The 14,780-nt window shown below is 41.5% G+C and overlaps 1 long non-coding RNA gene across 1 annotated transcript in view; it reads left to right on the top strand.

Annotated features, from left to right (window-relative positions):
• The window catches only part of LOC309695677, a 45,695-nt gene that overhangs the window by 23,979 nt on the left and 6,936 nt on the right, over nucleotides 1–14,780 (top strand). The gene's annotated exons all lie outside the window — the stretch shown is intronic.

Genomic DNA, 14,780 nt, shown 5'->3' on the forward strand with positions numbered 1-14,780 from the left:
CTCCTCACTGGGGTCCATCTCACCAGCATCCTCTTCTGTCACACCATTCCTCTGGATGTCCTCCTACGTCCATGGACTTCTCTGCGGCCATCCTCTTTTATTCCTGCCTGCACCTCTCTTGTCCACTGACTGTTACTTCTCCACCTTCACTACTTTCACTCCTTTCCATCTTTACTGTTACACCTGTCTCCTTCTCTTTCACATTCATGTATTCTGTGTTGTCTCTGCTGACTTTTATTCCTCTCCAGGCTCTCTTACCCTTGCTCCCTACTCTCACTATAGATCACGTCTGTGAACATCATAGTCCAAGGAGACTTCTGCCTAACTTCATCTGTCAGCCTGTCCATTACCACTCCATACAAGAAGGGCCTCAGAGCCGATCCCACCCCCTTCTTGAACCAGTCTGTCACTCCTATTGCACATCTCAATGCTGTCTTGCTGTTCTCATAAATGCACCAGCCCTCACATGCTTTTCCGCCACTCCTGACTTCCTCATGCAGTATCACAGTTCCTCTTTTGGCATAATGAAGCTTCTGACCTTATAATTCTGCATCAACACTCTCAAAGCAAACATTGCATAATCTCTCCTTTAAAATATTCGTGTTTTGTTGTTAAGTAAACGCCAACTACCAGCAGGTGGTGCTACTGTTTTTACAAAATGGGAAAAAAGAAAGAAACTGTAGCTCTTGTAGTAATGTGGGTTTGGACTTACTGGCTACCTCTTTCTCTGCATTTTTAAAAACATTTTTATTAGCTGTAAACAATAATTTATCAATTATTACTGAAAAATGTATAGATCTCAGTATTACCTAATGATTAAATCCATCCTACTGCCAGACTGGTCGAAAGCACTGCACTAATAAGTACTAATATCTCAGTACTGACTATTGCTAAAGCAATTTGGTACAAATTACATCACAAGAGGCTTTTTTTTCTTTTTTCTTTTTTTTTTTGTGTGTTTGTTGTTGTGTTATTATTATTATTGTCTTGTCTGTATGTAATACAAAGGAAAAAGTACAAAATAAAGAGTTAAAAAAAAAAAAAAAATGAAAACAAGATATATGACTGTTTCCCCAGACAAAGCTGATTTGACCTGAAGATAAAAGACACCTTCCTGCCTTCAAATTCATAAATGTCTTATTGAAGCCTTTTAGAGAGTTCACATCAAGAGATTAGGCTCTGCATTCAAAACATTCTTGTGTTTGGCTATTTCGTTTAGTGGGTTGTGAGCCAAATACTATTATATGCTTCAAAATGCTCCAGAAAAGACTGCTTGTTCTTTGCAACCACATAAGGCAAATGTTTCCCACCTATAAACAAGTGTATGTGTGTCTGAGCCAGTCCTCTTTCTCTTCATGAGAGGATGTCACTCAGAGTAAACCCCAGAATGAGAGCACTTATTATTGTTGGGAACCTGCAGGCAAATTGCAACAGCTTCTAGTTATCACTGCACCTCACGCTCTAAAAATACCCGCCAGATGACATCCTTTTGTGCCCCTACTATTGTCCCCTTTCTCCAGCCATTGGCGCTGCTCCACTTACAAGGTTTAGGGTTTCTTAGTCTGCAACGGTATTTAGTTTGGTTCACACTCACGTTTAGGTGAATAGTATTTTGAGTCATTTTTTTATTAGACAAACAATCCAGAAAATTGTTGGTTACATTGCAAAGTCAAGCTCAAATCAAATCAAATCAAATCACTTTTATTGTCACATCACATGTGCAGGCACACTGGCACAGCACATGCGAGTGAAATTCTTGTGTGCGAGCCCCACAAGCAACAGAGATGTGCAAACACAACAACACAAACGAGCAAAATACAAGAATGGCCAACCTGAAACTAATAAATATATGTACAATATATAATAGTGTATGCATTTCTGGATGTGTATACTAAATATTTTCCTACGTGTGTGTGTGTGTGTGTGTGTATACACATTTTTACAAATTAAATAGTAAAAAAATAAATAAATAAATAAAAAAAAAAAAAAAAAAATAATAATAATAATAAAATATATAAAATATACAGAGTTGAATATGTGCAAAACAAGTGGCATTTATATACAGTGTGGAGTGCATAATGTTAAAGTTCCAGTAGTGAAGCTGAGGTGTCTATGACGTGTTCAGCAGTCTGATGGCCTGATGGAAAAAGCTGTCTCTCAGTCTGCTGGTACGGGACCGGATGCTGCAGAACCTCCTTCCTGATGGAAGTAGTCTGAACAGTTTATGGCTGGGGTGACTGGAGTCCTTGATGATCCTCCCCGCTTTCCTCAGGCACCGCTTCCTGTAGATGTCTTGGAGGGAGGGAAGCTCACCTCCAATTATCCGTTCAGAGCACCGCACTACTCGCTGGAGAGCTTTGCAGTTGTAGGCGGTGCTGTTGCCATACCAGGTGGTGATGCATCCAGTGAGGATGCTCTCAATGGCACAGCGATAGAAGGTCCTGAGGATGCGGGGGCTCATGCCGAATCTTTTCAGTCTCCTGAGAAAGAAGAGGCGCTGCTGCGCCTTCTTCACTGTTTTGTTTGTGTGTACTGACCACGTAAGATCCTCAGCCAGGTGTACGCCAAGGAACCGGAAGCTGCTCACTCTCTCCACAGCAGCGCCGTTGATGGTGATGGGGGTGTGTACTTCTCTGCACCTCCAGAAGTCCACTATCAACTCCTTTGTCTGAGCTCTGAGATTTCTTGTGTGTCTCAAGCAACAACAGCACCAGTAATTTTCCTGGATCGTGGATTTATTAAGAACACCGAATGCCAGGCAACCTTGCTGCCAGCCTGTCCCATCGGTCATTTACCAGATTACGAGAAATATACATATTTTCGCCAAACACTGCAATTATATTGCATCAAATAAAATGTTTTTGGAGTTAATGCCTCCACTTAAGGTTAAGCCTGATGGAGCCTTGTTTTTAGCGCTGTTTGTTTTAGTTAAGCAAAATGACTCCAGGTCAGCCATAGCTGCTTTTCCATAGTGCAAAGATGTGCTGTGTTTCCTTATCTGGAGAGTAAAATTCAATTTTATGCATCCATCTGTTGCTCCTGAGCAATTATTTCTGCAAATGGTCTCATCACAATTTTCATAACATGAACAGGACACTTGCAAATATAAACAAAGTAGATTTTTACTCTTTGTATTAAGAATTTATATTGAAACTCAATCCCATCGAGTCTCTCATTAATCCTCTTCTTTAATGTTGTTTTGTTTCCTGTTACCTTCTCTGTCCTTCAGCGTGATTGACAGGGAGGGTACGCGCAAACACTACCTGGTTTGAAAGCTAACAGCTGCAGTAATATATACAGACTACACGCTGATAATCATGTTGGTTGAATTTGAATGTTTGTAAAACTTGAAAACTTTCACACTTTCAAAACTTTGTACATGAGGTAAAATGTGAAATGTAAAAAGGCCAGTAAAATGCACTTTGGCACCCGTTCTGCAGCATCGACAAGTGTAGATATTTGTCTTTTTGGCAGCCATAATTTTCTCCTTCTTTCCTTTTACCTACATGCTCCTGCAGCTCTACTTCTGTGTGGATGTAAAGGGCATCGGTGCTTCGTTTTATGTGCAACTGTGCTGTCACGAAGCTCTCAGACTGTCCACGTGATAGCTAATGGATTTCAGTAATTTCAAGAGTGCGAAGTGGCACAGTGTGGGAGTAAGGAGGAAGAATATCCTCTCAAACCAGCTACGCAACACACATGTGGGACAAGTTTCTTTGGGTTTTCTATGTCGTTCTCAAACTCCATATTCAACTTTGCTTGTTCCACTTAAATATTGTAATTCAATGTTTCAGTTATCTCTAAAGACAAGCTGACTGGTGATGTGTCCTCGTATTGTTTAGTTTTTTCAGCACTCTTCTTTACAGTTAAGCATCAAGTTTTTCACCCACAATTGTGGAGGCATTTTCATTGCATTCAGCGAAAATGCCTTTGCTTTTTCTAAGTATTTGTAGCTGCTAACACAACACTCATTAATGTTAGGATTGCTTTGTGTGTATTACAGCATAGGAAGGTCTGGTTAATACAACTTTTTTTTGTTTGGTTCAGTCATTCAGCCTGAAAATATATTATTTTTTGCCAGTTTTCTTTGATAAACCCAAAGACATCGAGTTAATCTGATAGATATTTTTTTCTCTCATTCCCACAGTCCTGGGTTGTATAAGCGGAGGAATGAAGGAAGGAATCATGGATGAATGGATGTTTATTTAAAGCTATCTGAGAACTACCTGGTCCTCGTTATTGCCCTCCCACTCCATCCTCTGTATTAGTATATTTGTTCCCGTGACCCCTCTCTAAGGTGTTCTGTCAGCAAAATCGGAGACAAGGTATTTCCCAGCTGATAGATGAATGGCACTAGACATACTTGGAAGTAGTAAAGCCCACTTTGGCAATTACATCTCAATACCAGCTGGTCCAACATCCCCTTCAACATCTGGAGCCACTGGAGCGCTCCTAATCACCTGTGAGAATTTATATTTTGCCCAATGTCCTCTCATAAATCTTACTCACTGTCACAGCGAGCACCTCCTGTGATTCACTCTCCAGGGATTCACTACCAACTCCTCTTGTAGCATGACAGCCGTTTACTGAACTGATAATATTAATAATTTAAGTCGGTAAGGTGAATCAGAAAGATGCTTATTGCATTTTAAATTTTTGCCATCATTAAAGCCAAAACCCCTCCGTTTTTATAAAGTGACACAGTAAAGCCTTCAAATTGTCTTCAAATCGCAGTAAAGTCAAAGCTTACATTTAAAATTTTGTTTTATGGCTTTTAGAAACTTCTGTCAGTGAGTGATCAGCTTAATTCGTGTGCCATCAGTAAGTCATGTGTAAAAAGGGAGCTGAGGTGAGATAAAGTAGTTTTTTTTTAATTATTTTCTACCAATTGTTCTTCCTTTTACATTACACTTTTATGAGTTTTCTTCCTCAGTGTAAAATCCAAACTACAGTAATTGCCTTTGTAACTGAAATAGCATCTCCTGCTCCTCTCACAAGAGCTATAAATCACTTTTCATATCACTCTTCATACCCAAACCACACTAAAAACAGCATAATATCTTTTCTCATTTGCAAAACCCTGTAGGCTACACACAGCCTCTGCAGCCTTCAGGTCAGCAGCCTACAAAAGTGCCAAAGTGTCAAGCTACTGAACTCTCCAGCCAGTGATTAATGAGTTCCATTCCTCCTCAGGTGCCATTCGTCATTTGTTTTCTTCTCTGTGTTCCCTGCAGCTCAATGCTGAATTTAACCTGCGTGCCGCATTTGGATGTGTTGCACATTGCATGATAAATGATTTGTTTTTCTGATGGTTTGCATTAATTACACTCCTCAGATAAGCTCTTCGAAGTGCAATACTAATTAGCACACAGTTCTCTGAAACCAGCTAAAGGTCATTAACTTTGGAAGAACTTGGTGGATTTTACGCTGTTAAAAATTTCTATTGGAACCCAATTCTGAAAAGTAAAAAGCTGTTCCTAAATGTCACGTATGACCACGAATTCAGGAGTTAAAGGACCACGCAAAATAGTGAACGCACCAGCGTGCGACGTGATATGTTGTAAACGAAATTTATGAAGCACTGCCAGCCACCCAGGCAGAGACAAGGATGACTTGATTTTTACCACAGCCTGTCTAATTTTTAAATTTTACTCTCTTTATAGACTTAGTTTCATCTCAGTTTATCTCCTCTCTTTCTAGTGTGTTTTAGATGCCTGTTTCAGTCCAATATGTCTATTTTTCATGATTTTATTAGTAAATCAGTGAAGGTGTCTGTATGTGCATGTGTGTGCGTGTGTGTGTGTGTGGAGTGTGGGCCTTTATGTATTGGCTATGCGTGTCCTAGCCCAGTGAGCCTCTGCAGTGTGATTCCCTCTATCCCTGCAGTTCTCTGGGGTTTATAGCCTGCAAAGTGGCCATGTCGCAGTGTGGCGTGCAGGGAAGTGAAAGGGAGGGGTGATGCATTGAGTGACAAAGGAGGAGGTGCTCTTAAAACTGGATCAGTCGGACACTGGGTCACTGGGCTGGGGAGTACCACTGATTCTGCTGAGCTCAGCTTACGTCCCAACATCCTGACTCACCGCTGACCAGCGCTTTAATCTCGACTGACACTTTATTATTTTACTGAGGCTGTGAAAAGCATAGATTATTGCTTCAAAAGTAATTGAATGTGTCATGGGCTCAAGATTAAGTAACTTATGTGCTGCGTTTCAGTTTATATGTAACTGTTAATGCCAGATAAACTTGTATATTTCCCAGAAGCCTACGTTATATATTTAGCGTAGTCCTGAAAGTATTTTACAGGAAAACGAGGTCAGAGATGTTAAAATGAGAGAGACTTTATCTGCTGTTCTGTTTGTGTTTGTGATTGAAAATAATTCTGCAAGTTTTGCGGTTTATGTTCATTTAATGATAAACAAAGTGCATTCTCCATGTTCTCTGTGGTTATTACAAAGCAGTGGGGACAGGTTCACTGGGATTTCGCGAGCAGTAGATTAGTTTAGGAGCATTCGTGGGTAATGGCGTGCAAATTGGGATGCCTCTTTATGAGGCTATGTAAATGTGTCAGGCAGCAGCAAGGGAAAGCCAGCTCCTCTGGTTCCTCTAATTGGATTTGCACGTGTGGTAGAAGGCCTGGATTCATTTGGAACAAAAGCCTTTATTCTGCTCGTCCTACACAGTCCATCCCATTGTTCTACATTTTCAACTACCTGAGTACAACGCTGGAAAAGATGCAAGGTTGCTTTTAGGAATCAGCTCACAAAACAGAACATCTTAATTTTATTATTAAAGAGGATTCCACCACTGATCTTCAATTTAAAATTAATGATTAACAGGCTGTTTTTGAAAGCACTACAGACTGACGTGAGCTATTAAGAGAGGAAATACTAGCAGCAGCTCTTCAAGTCTGTTTTTATGCCATTTCTGAGAGCTGTTTGTTGTTCTTTTTAGTCATAATGCCTTAAATATGGTCTGATATTAGCTTTATTGACCAGGAAATGGAAATGATGTGCTATTCTTTTTAGCTTTTGTAAGATACAGTCTCGATCAAAGGTTTAAAACCACTTGAAAAATGGCAAAAAAAAATCATGTTTTTCATGGTTGGATCTTAACAAGGTTCCAAGTAGAGCTTCAATGTGCAACAAGAAGAAATGAGAGTGAGACTAAACATTTTTTTTGAGCATGCAATTTATTGAAAACAATGCTTAAACTGAAACAGGCTGTTTTACAGCAAGTTTAGGACCACATGTCTTTAAAAGTCAAAATCTGTGCAAAAATGTGGATTCATTGTCATTTTCTGTCAGGTAGTCACACTGTCATGATGTTCTGTTGGCAAAGGCAAAAAAGCTTTCTCTTTTTGAACGTGGTCGGGTTGTTGAGCTGCATAAGCTGGATTTCTCGCAGCATGCCATCACTGCTGAGCTGGAACGTAGTAAGACAGTCATTTGGAATTTCTTAAATGATCCTGAAGGTTATGGGATAAAAAAGTGGAAGTGGAAGACCCAAAAAGCTGTCCATCAAGACACTGGACGATCCTTGACTCAATTTAAGGCATTTACTGGTGCCGACTGCAGCCCCATAACCATCAGACAGCATTTGAGACTGAAGGGCTTCAAAAACAAAAAAATCTTCACAGGTCGTCTCGTCTACTTGAACACCACAGAACTAACCGTATGGACTTTGCAAGAAAACATCAAACATGGTACGTTAAGAGGTGGAAGAAAGTTTTATTCTCTGAAGAGAAAAAACGTAACCTTCATGGTCCTGATGGTTTCAAACGTTGCTGACATGACAAGAAGATCATACCTGAGATGTTTTCTATGCGCCACAGTAGAAGGAGTGCCATAATGGTCTGGGGTGCTTTTTCCTTCAGTGGAACAATGGAGTTTCAGGTGGTATGTCCAGATGTTGCAGAGAGCATCCCTCATAACTGAGGGCTCTCATCTGTGTGGTAACGGCTGGGTTTTTCAACAGGACAACACTACAGTACACAATGCCTGCAGGACAAGGGACTTCTTCCAGGAGAATAACATCACTGTTTTGGACCATCTGCATCTTCCCCTGATCCAAATCCAACTGAGAACCTTTGGGGATGGATGGCAAGGGAAGTTTAGTAAATGGACAACAGTTCCAGGCAGCAGATGCCCTTCTTGTGGTCGTCTTACGAGTTACGAGTTTTTTGGAGGTGTGGTCATAAACTTATGAACAGCCTGTTTCAGTTTAAGTGTTATTTTCAATAAATTGCATGTTATAGTCAGATTTCATTGGTTAAAGCATTTTATTCATTTTACCCTGCTTTGTGTTTTCTTTTAAAGGTGCATAGCTTGTGTAGATCACCAGATAGATAGATAGATAACTTTGTATTATAAAGTGTCTGCATACAAGATAAAACCAGTCAGTGCATCCCTATGCACTCAAATATTTGACTACAGTTACAGATTTGCATTTATTTGGCTCTGTACTACATTAACTTTAGATTTATTGCACTTCAGGCAATAAATCGCATTTTGAACATATTGTATTCCTCCTACTTTCCCTACTTTCTCTCTTAATATCAACATAAAAGGTTGTTTTTATCTGAATACTCTAATCCCCTGAGGTGACAGAACACTGTGTAAACCTCACAATGTTCCCAAACAATCAGTCTGTATTTTAGGCAGTGATTACAATGAAAACTCTTTTCTCACTGTTTTATTTTTATGATTTTGCATCAACCAAATTGAACCCAACCTCCCTGCCTCCGGAGCTCTGAGGAAGCCATTAACACTCGGGGCGATTGTGGCTCAAGAGTTGGGAGTTCGCCTTGTAATCGGAAGGTTGCAGGTTCGAGCCCCGGCTTGGACAGTCTCGGTCGTTGTGTCCTTGGGCAAGACACTTCACCCGTTGCCTACTGGTGGTGGTCAGAGGGCCCGGTGGCGCCAGTGTCCGGCAGCCTCGCCTCTGTCAGTGCGCCCCAGGGTGGCTGTGGCTACAATGTAGCTTGCCATCACCAGTGTGTGAATGTGTGTGTGAATGGGTGGATGACTGGATATGTAAAGCGCTTTGGGGTCCTTAGGGACTAGTAAAGCGCTATATAAAATACAGGCCATTTACAGGCCATTTACCCGCACATATTCTCATTAATGTTGGCACGCTGCAGATCTGAAGGTGAAGGCAAGATGCGTTGAACATGTGTGTGATAAAAGCAGTGAAACAAATGGCACACTGTGATTTCCTATTTGATGGTAATGGTGAGAGCAGGAAAACTCAGCCTCTTAAAAAGTAGGTCTGAAAAATGATGTTTTTGTGTTGCACTCTTTTATGTGTGGATTTGAATTTTCCGGCTTGAAAATGAATATGTGGACGGTATCTTCCTGATAACGCAGTTACTCATTCTTTATTTGATAATAAGTCAAAAATAAGCAATTGCAGAAAGCTTTTCTGTCCTCTAAAACGTTATTTTCTTAAACTGGAAGTATTATTACACTGTAATAAATATAATTTTTTTCAATGTCAGACATTCAGCAACAAAAAACAATCCCCATTCCCAGATACTGGAGTTCTGGACAGAATATAGGACAGGTAAAAGCCTGAATGCAGAGCAGCTGGATACCACCTGGGTATTAGCTGACAGGGCAGATCAGACTGATGCTCTTCAGACTGAGAAAATGCAGGAAAAGGCGATTCTCAGCTGTGCAGAGTTTGTGCACGGCATCATGCACACATTGTTGGTGAGCTGTGAACCATATAACTGGTGATACAACCACCAGTCATTAGTCACCAACTGGTTGGTGAGTGGGTCCCGGAAGTTGCTGCCTATTACTAAATGGAGTGTGTGGCAAAAAGAGTGCTGCACTAAAAACCTCCTTGTGATTGTAAACAGATTGCCACAGTTGCCTAAACAGTAGTTTGCATTGAAGATGTGATTTTAAAACACTTGCAACTACTAGCCAAGTGGTATTAAAAGACAACCAATGCACTCAAAGGCAAAGGATCTCGGTTTCCGGTTTGTGTCAAACTTTTCACAGTTTCATCACCACTTTGAGAGTAGTTGGCATCTTCCATGTAAACTTCCATGTAAACCATGTCAATTTGCTGGAGACCAAAGCAATCCGGAAGAATTTTTCACCACCTTTTTTCCCTCAGAACCAGTGGTTAACAGAAGGACATGAACCGGCCTGTAGCCCGGTGTGAATGGCCTTAAACTGTCACCGCTATTTTCACACGTCCAAAGTGTGATAGGACAACATCACATAGTTAGCAGACGAGTTGGGAACTGGGAGGTGGTCTGCTGTCAGTCAGTTACAGGAGTGCTCATTTCGGTGCCAAGATGAATCCAAGAAAAGTTCAAACAAGATGTAAACAGGCAATAAAAAAACAAGATGGAAATGGGAAGCTAAAGCCAGAAACAGGGGCGAACCGATGCAGACAAAATAACTATGAAATCACTGAGGTCAGAATAAGAAAAAGACAGCAACTCAAACCAACTCGTGTTTTTAAAACAAGAAGAAAATAAACCTTCACAATATTTGTGATAAAAAATAATAATAATAATTTCACCACCTGCAGCAATAACCTGAGATTCAAAACTTTCTCCGTTTTCTCTCACATCCACATCATGGTGATGACTGACTTCAAACCAGAAGAATAACAGAAAGCTGGACTCCTGATCAGATTTTGTAAAAATAAACTGTACTGGTTAACATCCTGCACATGAATCCTGATCACTGATAAAAAATGGTCTCTGACAAACAGTACTCCCTCTGAATCCAAAGACCCCAGTGGTCCCACAATAGTTTGATGATTGTGAAAATAACACAAAGCCTTTGTGATTACTGGTTCTCCACCCAGCTGAACCAACAGAAGATCTATCTACAGCATTATTAACTGTAACTCAATTTGGCCTAGTGGGACTTTCTGTATTTCAAACTGCCCCAAATCTCTCTTCTCCATACTGTTTTATTTCATCTAATTTATTTAATAAACTGTTTCAATATTTAATAAGCAGATCCACTTTACTGTGTTCTACTGAAATTAATTGTAATCTGGTGTGACTAACTCAAATTCTGTTAAAGAAGGCCAACATTATATTATTTATACTCATTCAGGCCTGTGCTGCTAATATACCACCAGGCTTTTTTCATGTTTATCCATAAACAGAAAGAGGCAGTTATAGAAGTTGGCTTTCCTTGTTTCTGAAAAAGCTCGGTACCCTTGTAAGTACAGTCATTCATGACTCAGTGACAGATGATGCTCTTGCAGGCCTCTACTGGCGTCTGAGAGGGAGGCTGGGTTGTCGGAAGCAGTGGGTGGACAGGGCAGGCAAGCGCGAGGAAACGAAGCAAGCGGTGGGAGGCGCACAATGGCGTATCATTCACCGACGGACACCCACACAGACACACACTCATGGAAACACGTATAAAATGTATTTATGTAACAGGCTTCCTGCCTAGAGCAAAGTACACGAGTAGATCCTCTTCCTAAATAAAAATAGACACATCTTTTGAAACGGATGCCTCTTCAAGACGTGACGTAAAACATTTCCATCGCCATACTTCTTATTATATGTTACATCGCGTCACGATGCCAAATGCATTGTGCATAACGCTTGGCATGTATTTAAAGTAATTCACCTGTCACTGAAGACGTCTCCTGAAAGATGCAGTTTGAGGTGGGTGCAGGGATTGAGAGCACTTCCTCTGCATGCAAAATCCCCCCTGAATTCATTTCAGCCACTTTGTGTTGGCTTTGTTTAGGACAATTACACAGTTGTTTGTCTCCATGGAACTTTCAGTTTTCAATTTTAACCCTTTCAACAGAGCAAGCCAGCTTCCAAATTAATTGCGGGATTATATTAAAAGATTCTGCAATACTAACAGGCTTGCAGTGCTTCCCATTTCTGAAAGCAGTCAAAGACCAAATATAGAGCATGCAATATATACCATAACAGTATAGCGCAATCCACAGAGAAGGGTTTGTGTAATGGAAATAATCTAAAGTGAGCTATAACAGCTGTGGCCTTAACGTGGTTGTGCTATAAGGCCGTTAATTCAATGTTCATTAACAAGTTCTTAGTAGAAAATGGGTTAAGAAGATTCCCACGCTTTGGGCAGCTGTCTCATGAGCTTCTGATGATCTTTTTGGACATTTGCAAATGTAAATAAAGGGGAGGTCCTTGAGCCAAACTTGGGAATTTCCATCAAAGCAATGACCTTTAACATAATGATCCTTCATAATACCAAAAATGAACAGCAAAAGCAGTCTTAAAGATGCATTCAAACAAGTACAGTTATCAATTTATGTGTTGTCTTTTTAAATGAATCAAAATGCGTTAACTTTTTTATATGAACACATTTCACATGGCAGTAACCCAGCGAACAAAGGAAAGTAGACAAGGTCATACTACCTAAGTTTAAACCAAGCATCAGAGTGGAGAGGAAAGACAACTGACTGCCTTTGAGTGTGTTGGTGCCACACATGCTGGTCTGGATATTTCAGAAACTGATGATCTACTGGGATTTTCCCACACAATCACTTCTAGGGTTTATGGAGAAAAAGAATAGTCTAAAAGAACAACCCCAGTCTTGGCACCATTACGACATCTGTGGAATTAAAAGAAAATATATCATTGCTAACATGGCTTGCATTAGTGCCACCTAATTAAACTTTTATCAAGTGCGTAGTTGTAGCTATTTTTATACACACTTTGCAAATGCGCTCATAAAGAGTTGGCGCTCAGTCCTTTTGAAGGTCATAAGCTTCGTCTGGCGTGAATGTCCAGGTGATCTATTGTGAAAGGTGACCAGAGTGCAAGAAGGCTAGGGCAAGCACGCTTACAGACACAACTAACTGTAGATGAAGTTCTAGGTCAGAGGTGAGAGATACATTTTCTGGTAACTGCATTTGTGCCTGCATAGCAAAAGATGATGCAAGAGGTGATGCAAGCATGAAATGAGCAAGTCAACAGGAATCATCTGGAGGGGGAGACGGTTGAAACAAACAGCCATGTATGGTAAAAATGTTGCTGATAATGGGAACTTGTCTAACTGTCATTAACTGTTAATCAATCATTAACCGTAACTGATGCATATTATATTTGTCATGGTCCTGAGTCTGAGGACTCAGTGTTTTGTGTTTCTTTATGCTTTTGTTCATTCAGAGTGTGTATTCTGTTGTGATTTTTGCCATTTGTTAGGTTTCTGTTCTTTGCCTGCCTGCTCCCACTTCTCTGTGTTCCCTCTGTCTGTCCACGGTGTTATTGTGTCTGCTCATGAGTCTGCCTGTCAAGTTCAGTGTCCTGTCTGGTTCTCTGTCTGTTAATTTCCTGTTTTATTCTGAAGGTTCATGTCTGATGTGAGTGTGTTCAGTTTACATTTCCCCTGTCCCGTCAGCTCTGATTTCTCCCAGCTGTGTTGCCCTCCTGTCTCTTATCCCCTGATTACTGGTGTGTGTATTTAAGCCCTGTGTGTTCTCCTGCCTGTTGCCGGTTCGTCTGTATTACTCCATGTAAGTCCGCGCTTTTCTGCATTCATCTGTGTCTCTCTGCGTTTTTGTATCCTCCGTCAGTCTGCGTCTCTCTGCCTTTCACCCCGTGTCCTGTGGATTTCTAGTTGCTCTTTAGTTTTCCCAGTTTAGGTTTCCGTTAGTTTGTCTCATTATTCGTTTTCTGTTCCTGCCACTGACACCTTGTAAATAAACTCCACTAATCTTTTCATACACTGCTTGCTCTTGGGTCCTTTTTCCAACTCCACACGGCTCACCTCGGCAGCCGTGACAGTACGAACCGGCCACTATGGACCCAGCAGCAGTCAACCCGCCCGAGGAGCTCCGGGAGGACATTATGTACTCAGTGGACAAATTAATTAACCTATGGCTGGAGCATGAGGGGAGAGAATTCCGCCAAAGCATAGCTGTTCGGCTACAGCGCTTACTTTCTGGTCTCCCCTGGTTGCTCAGCTCACTTCACCCGCTGACACAGAATTTTGTTCTGAACGAGCTTCATCTTCTCCCCCTTGCTACCACCCACCCTGCAACTCATGCTTCACTCCCCGACCCGACGGAGAGTGTCCTGCCCGGCCCGTCGGTCCAGCCTTCAAATGGGGAACAGCACTCACGCCGTCGACGCCCCTCGCCACAGTCGGACCCCAGGATATCAGAGCGGCCGACTGAGGTGAGTAGGAAGGATAACAGTTCCAATTCGAACCTTAAGACTTTTTCTTCCGGGATTGTTCGGGGTGTGTCAGTGGGAGCTAATTCGCTAAGCCTACCTACCTTCGTGGTAACCGATCTCTCCCAGGTTGGCATTTTTAAGACTTCAGTGAAAGCAAAGGGCTGTTGTTCTTCTGAAACTGTTAAACCCGTGTCAGCCAACCCAGGGTCTGCTAAAACTGTGACATATAACCCAGAGACCATTAACACCAGCTCTGATAATACTAGGACTGTTTATTCATTTGAACCACGGCCTCAAGCTCAGTTAGCCGCACGGCCTCAAGCTCAGTTAGCCGCACGGCCTCAAGCTCAGTCTCTAATTCCACCACCGTTGTCATCACAACCACTATGTCAGTCACCCTCAGTTCAGCCTCCTGTTCAGCAGCCACCAGCCCTGCATCCTGTGTCAGTTGTTCCACCTGTAAAACCATACAAGTCAATTCTACCCGAAAGACACTGCTCCTCGCCCATCCACTCCAAGCAGAGAGACAAATCTAACAATACTGTCAACAGTCCTCAAAAGCTGGCCAGTTCTGAGACTGCGACACACTCCAGGGCCTCCCCAGAGGCCGGGGTTCAGCCCCCAGCTGACT

The sequence above is a fragment of the Aulonocara stuartgranti genome (genome assembly GCF_965226115.1).
Source record: "Aulonocara stuartgranti genome assembly, chromosome: 19".
Taxonomy (NCBI): Eukaryota; Metazoa; Chordata; class Actinopteri; order Cichliformes; family Cichlidae; genus Aulonocara; species Aulonocara stuartgranti.